The sequence below is a fragment of the Myotis myotis genome, unplaced genomic scaffold (genome assembly GCF_014108235.1).
Source record: "Myotis myotis isolate mMyoMyo1 unplaced genomic scaffold, mMyoMyo1.p scaffold_m19_p_10, whole genome shotgun sequence".
NCBI lineage: Eukaryota > Metazoa > Chordata > Mammalia > Chiroptera > Vespertilionidae > Myotis > Myotis myotis.
This window is the reverse complement of record NW_023416314.1, coordinates 78452986-78460116: the sequence shown is the minus strand read 5'-3', so window position 1 is coordinate 78460116 and position 7131 is coordinate 78452986.

Below are 7131 nucleotides of genomic sequence, written 5' to 3'. Positions count from 1 at the left end.
CTGGGTGAATCCTGCAGATGTTATGTTGAGCAAAAGAAGCCAAACACGAGAACACACCGTGGAGACCTTGGATGGTCTGTTTCCAGGGTGCCACCTCCCTGGCTGGCTGGCTGCCCTTGCTGTTACACCTGTCAACGATCCCTTTGCCAAAGTCCTTCCAGAAAAATAAAAAGTACACACTGAGACATGGTTCATTTACATGAAATTCAGGGACAGGTGAAACTAATTCATGGGAATAGAATTCAGTATAATAGTTACTTGAGGCTCTGACAACCAATTGATGTGTTTCACATCAAAATTTCTGTCTTTCCCTCTCCCACGCTCTCTAAAAATGGAAAAATATCCTCTGGTGAGGACTAAAATAATAATAAATGGTTACTTCTGGAAGGGGGGTTGACTAGGAGGGGGCACGAGGAGCCTTCTGGAAATGTTCTATACCTTGAACTGAGTGGTGGTTTGATAGAAAAATATATTAAGCTGCACACTTTAGATGCATGCATGTTTATGATACTCTCATAAAATTTTTAATCTATAGAGACACTTCTAGGCAGCGATGTTCTCAGGGCTTATTTCTGATGGGGGAGAGACAATAAGGAAGTTAAATAGTGTGTCGGAGGTGATACTTGTCCTGGGGAAAATAAAGCATCATAAGGGAGGAGTGGGGAGTCCCGGGCAGGACAAGTGGCCCCAGCCAGTCTATACAGGGTTTCGGGGAGACTGATAAAGTGAAGTTTAAGGAGAAAACCCCATTAAGGGAGGATTGTGGGGGCCAGAAAACTGTCTGTGGGGAGAGGGCTCCAGGGAGGGGCATTGAGGGCAAACGCCTGGAGGGTTTGATGTGATTCTATTCGGGTTTCCCTCTGGGCTCCCCTGATTCCCATCTCCTCAGGCACCACACAGGGGCCCCACGCCAGCCTCTTTTGGGCCTGCCTTGGCTGAGGGGTGTCCTGTGGCACTGGCAGCGCCTCAGGGCCCCAGAAGCCACAAGGAAAAAGGGTGGAGGGGAAGAAGGCAATAGGGTCCGAGTAGGAGGTACTCCTCCCCCACACCTGCCCCAGGGGCTGGGGAGGGGGAGGAGAGTTGAGGATGGAGTGACCTGGCCTGCCATCCACTGGCCTGGAGGTGTGAGATGGCCTGCTTCAGCACCAGTGTGACTGTGGCTTCACCACATCAGTCAGGGGGGGCTTTTGGTACCCCCTCCTGCGGGGTTTCTGGGTAGGGCGAGTGCATTGCCTTCTTCTAGGAGAGCTGTCATCGCCCCCATTTTACTGCGGCTCTGAAAGTGAGATGAGTGGTCTGAGTTTGCTCTGGCCAAGGCTGGGGAGAAGCCTGCAACCGAGGCATGGGCCCTTGACCAAAATTGATCTCGGGACCCTTTGGTCCACAGTCCGACACTCTATCCACTGAGCACACCGGCTAGGACAGTGGTTCTCAACCTAAGGGTCACGACCCCTTTGGGGGTCGAACAACCCTTTCACAGGGGTCACCTAAGACCATCGGAAAACACATATATAATTACATATTTGTGATTAATCACTGTGCTTTAATTATGTTCAATTTGTAACAATGAAATTGGGGGTCACCACAACATGAGGAACTGTATGAAAGGGTCGCGGCATTAGGAAGGTTGAGAACCACTGTACCTACACGGTGGCCTATAAGAACAGGTAAATAGTGGCCTGCATAGGGTCATATGTATTTTCTTTTTTTTTTTTTTAAATATATTTTATTGATTTTTTACAGAGAAGAAGGGAGAGGGATAGAGAGTTAGAAACATCAATGAGAGAGATCAATCAGCTGCCTCCTGCACGGCCCCCACTGGGGATGTGCCCGCAACCAAGGTACATGCCCTTGACCGGAATCGAACCTGGGACCCTTGAGTCCGCAGGCCAACGCTCTATCCACTGAGCCAAACCGGTTCGGCCATATGTATTTTCTTGATTCACTCACTCAACAAATATTTCCTGAGCACCTCCTCTGTGCCAGGCGCTGTACTGGGCTCGGTGAGAAGAGCATGGAAGAACTGGTCAACCTGCTCGCACAGGGCTTCCATGCTAGTTGGGGCGGGGGTAACGGGCAGACAGCAAACACATGCACATCCGCTTAATGTCGGACTATGGAGGAAGAGAAAACGGGTAGGGGACAGGGAAGTTCCAGGAGCAGGGAGGCGGCCAGGGCTTGGGCCATTTGAGTGAGTGAGAGAGAGAGAGAGAGAGAGAGAGAGAGAGAGTGTGTGTGTGTGTGTGTGTGTGTGTGTGTGTGTGTGTGTGGTGTTGCTCTTGTTTCCAGCCACAGATTCTCTCCCACCTCCTGCCCTGGTGTGTAGGGGGGGCTGGTTTCACTTTCCCCTGCCCTTAAGTTCTGAGTTTTGTTTCAGCCTTGTGGGTTTCCTGCCTCTGCCCACCGCCTCTGTCTGGAGTCACCTCTCATGTTACAGGAAAGCCCATCAGCTTGGGGGTGGAGGGACTGATGATGCTGTGGGCGCCTGGGCCCTCCATTCCTCCTCAGAAGGCTCCACTTCATCACCCATTTGGTCTGATCCCCCAGGGATTCACCTCGCTGCTACACCCAAGGGAACAGAGCACCCACCTGAGTGTGGGCTTTGGGGTGATACTCTGTATTTTAATTCTAGCGCACACACACCCTCCACCCATCAGCCTGGGACTTTAAACAGATAACCTGACTCTCTGTGCCTCAGTTTCCTTATTATAAATGGACATGATAACAGGGTCCTTGTAAGGGTTACCTGATACTTACAGGGATCTGTTGACCACTGATTTTGTGACAGGATCAGTTTGGCTGTGAATGGACTTAGTCCCGGGCCCCCTGTCTTTGACCTTTGGTGCGGGCAGGAGTTCTCACCCTGACCACACACTGGAAGCACTGGGAACTGTGAAGGTGACTGATACCCGAGCCCATCTCCAGAGATTCTGAGCTAACTGGCTGCGAGGCGCAGGCATTGTACAGAAAGCCTCCCAGCCAGGGTTGAGAACTACTTGGCTAGTAGAAACCATAAAACGATTCGGAATGGTGCCTTGCTCCGAAGCCTCCAGTAAATGATGCTGCTCTGTCAACACTCGTTCCATCATTTGTTGCCTGAATTATTCCAACAAACTCCTCACTGGCCACCCTGCCTCTGGCCCTGCTGTGGGGCCAGATCCATCTTTCTAGGCTCAAAGTTAATCTTGTGACTGTCCTTGTCTCCTTGAGTTTGAATCCCCTTGCCCTGTGACCTGAAGTCTTTCACATTGTTGTGCAACCACCACCACCACCACCACCATCTCCACAACTTTTCATCACCCCAAACTGAACCTCTGTCCCCATTAAACACTAACCCCCCTTCTTCTCTCTGACAGCCCCTGGCAACCATTGTTCTACTTCCTGTCTCTATGTCTTTGACTATTCCAGGTATCTTAGGTAAGTGGAATCCTAATGTATAAAAAGCCAGGGTCCATCATGACCGAAACTACTGGACGGATGACTGAACAACAGGCTGTGTGGGCTGACAAGGCCAGCAGGGGGGTGAGTGAGGGACGACCAAATGACTGAACAGCAGGCTGTGTGGGGCAACCAGGCCGGCAGGAGGGACAGTTGGGGGCGACCAGGCTGGCAGTGGGGGCAGTGAGGGGCGACCAAATGACTAAACAGTAGGCTGTGTGGGGCAACCAGGCCGGCAAGGGGGTTAGTGAGGGATGACCAAATGACTAAACAGCAGGCTGCATGGGGCTACCAGGCCGGCAGTGGGGGCAGTTAGGGGTTACCAGGCCAGCAGGGGGGCAGTTAGGGGTGACCAGGCCAGCGGGGGGGGGCAGTTGGGGGCAACTAGGTTGGCAGGAGGGGCAGTTAGGGGTGATCAGGCTGGCAGGCAGAGGCAGTTAGGGGTGATCAGGCTGGCAGGGTGGGGAGTTAGGGGCAATCAGGCAGGCAGGCAGGTGAGTAGTTAGGAGCTAGTGGTCCTGGGGGGTTCCATATTGGAGAGGGTGCAGGCTAAGCTGAGGAGACTACCCCCCCCCCATGCACAAATTTCATAAACCGGGCCTCTAGTAATATAATATTTATCTTATGCATCTGGCTCATTTTACTTAGCATAATGTCTTCAAGGTTCATCCATGTTGTAGCATGTGTCATAATTTTCTTCCTTTTTTAAAATGTGTTTTTATTGATTTCAGAGAGGAAGAGAGAGGGGAGAGAGATAGAAACATCAATGATGAGAGAGAATCATTGATCAGATGCCTCCTGCATGCCCCACACTGGGGATCAAGCTCGTAACTAGGCATGTGCCCTGACTGGGAATCGAACTGTGACCTCCTGGCTCATAGGTTGACAGCTTAACCACTGAGCCAGGCTGGCCAGGCATACTTTTCTTTATTTCTAAGGCTGAGAGATATTATATTAATGTATATAACACATTTTTTAAAAGATTGATTATTTTAGGGAGAGGGAGAGAGAACCAGTAGGTGCACGGGACAATGCCTAAGGACCGAGCCACACTGGCCGGGGCAGTGGTGGTTCTCTTGGCAGGCATCTTGCCCAGCTTGTGGGGTTTCACCCTGTGCCTGCACAGATGATATTTCCCCCAAAGTTCAGGGGGGCTCCTCTGCAGCATTGGAGCGCTTTCTCTGCACAGGTTCCTCCTCTTAGATAGTCTACCCCACAAATTCTAGCTGCCCCTTTCCTGGCACTGCCTGCAGCCAACATTCCTATCAGAAAGAAAGAAGCAGACAGAAATGGCGATAAAATGAGGAAGACTAAGACACACACACACACACACACACACACACACACACACACAAGGAGTACAGGACTCAAGTTCCTCCATCCAGGCAAAAGTGAGGTCAGCAAAAGTGACACCCACAGGGAGGGCCGCAGGAAGGGGGACGCCAGCCCCCCTTTAAGACAACCATGGGGGTCCATAAGCCTAGGGACCCCACATCATCCCCACCATGGGGGCATCTCACACTGGACTGTCCTGCGACCCTGACAGCCCTGCCTGTGGGCATTGGAATCAGGGAAAGAGCTGTGTTAAGCCCCTGGAACCCCATTCCATTCTGGGAGCACTGTCCTGCCCCCTCCAGAGTCACAGGTCCCCAGCCCTGAGGGCCAGATTTCTGCCTCATTCACAGGGAACGCCTTTCCTCGAGGACAGGGACCTTCTTGCTGCCCTCCACAGTCTGGACCACAGGAAGCTGTGGCCTTTTTGTCTTCTTTTGACCCTCCTCCGCATTCAGGTGGCCCCCCCTGCCTTATCCACTTGACCACTTCCCACTGTTCACCTGGCCCCTGTTCACTTGACCACTTGAGTCTGGTCACCTGGACCCTCCCCCTTGTTCCCCAAACCCCACCCCCTTTTTCACCTGACCACTGAGCCACATTGGCCGGGCGGCTTTGCTCTTCACGCAGAGGGATGGACTTCCCAATCCTTGGAAATTGAGTTAAGTGCCTAACACCCACAGCCCCAGATCACCTTCTGCCCACAGGCTGCCTCCTACCTAGCAAGGAGGGCAGCAAGAAGGGGGACGCCAGCCCCCCTTTAGGACTGCCATGGGGGCCCATGAGCCTAGGGACCCCACATGGTCCTCACCATGGGGACATCTCACACTGGACTGTCCTGCAACCCTGACAGAGCTGCCTGTGGGCTTTGAAATCAGGGCAAGAGCTGTATTAAGCCCCTGAAAACCCGTTCCATTCCGGGAGCACTGTCCTGCCCCCTCCAGAGTCACTTACTGGTCACTGGATTCGGAGGGCCAGCTTTGTGCCTCATTCCCAGATATTGCACTTCCTTGAGAACAGACGTCCCTGACCTTTTATGATTGAGTAACGTAAGCCAGCTATTTATTTTATATCATTTGCTAACTAAACGGACCTGACTAGTACAAGGCATTTTCATATATTTGCTGAATGAGTGGAATTAACTTGTATACCTGCCTTTTTCGCAATGCAGCTAAGATTGCTTCCTATGAGAGCAGGAAGAGAAAATAAAAATAGAAATGGAAACTCAAGAATATGAAAATATAATTTAAAAAAATGAAAATGCTCTATTACTTCAATATCAAATTTGGCTCCGAGCTTCTTGGCAGCCAAAGCAAAAAAATGTGAGACATAGTAACTTAGCTTCCCCTTCCCACCTCCAGAAAAAACAAAGCCTATACTGTATGTTCCTCAAGCGAAAGAAAATTTCCCCTAGACTTTAGCTAATTTTTTCCTAAACTTTTCCTTTTAGCTCCAAAGGGGAAGTTTCAGACGGGGCTCTGTGAGCAGGTGCTGGGCGTTGTGGCGGAGGCACCAGAGTCTGCAGGGAGCCTCCTGTGTTTGATCCTTGGAATATGGGCCCAGGAACAAGTACATTTGCCAAATTTAGTTGTTAACTGTCGACCTTGCCTTGACCTCTCAGTAGCTCTTATCACAGTTGGCCACTCCCCTGTCTTTGCAACACTGTCTTCACTTGACCGGCAGCCCTCACTCTCCTGGCTCACTTCCTCCCCACCGGCCTCTGTCTGGTCTCCCTGGCTGTGTCTCCCTGACCTCTCCTGACCTCTAAGTGGTGGCAGGCCCAGGCCCAGGCCCAGGCCCAGTCTCCAGACCTCTCCCCTTTTTCCCTCTCTCTTCCTATCCTGGCCCAAGTCCTACAGACCCTTTCCTGGACGACAGTCCCTCTTTCCACCCTGGCCTTCCAGTTTAATCTCTACACAGCAGCCAGAGGGATCTTTTAAAAACATAAGTCATGCCCAGCAGGTGTGGCTCAGTGGTTGAGTATTGACCTATGAACCAGGAAGTCACGGCTCGATTCCCCTTCAAGGCACATGTCCAGGTTGCGGGCACGTATCTCAGTGTAGGCATGCAGGAGGCAGCTGATCAATGATTCTCTCTCATCATTGATGTTTCTATCTCTCTCTCCCTCTTCCTACCTTTCTGAAATCAATTAAAAAATATATTTTTAAAAGGTATATTGCTGTCCTGGCCGGGTGGCTCAGTTGGTTGGCACATCATCCCGTAAACCAAAAGGATTGCAGATTCGATTCCTGGTTAGGGCACATACCTAGGTTGTGGGTTTGATCCTGACCTATTGATATTTCTCTTCTCTCTCACTCTCTCTCTGAAATCAATAAACATATCTTTGGGTGAGAATTTTAA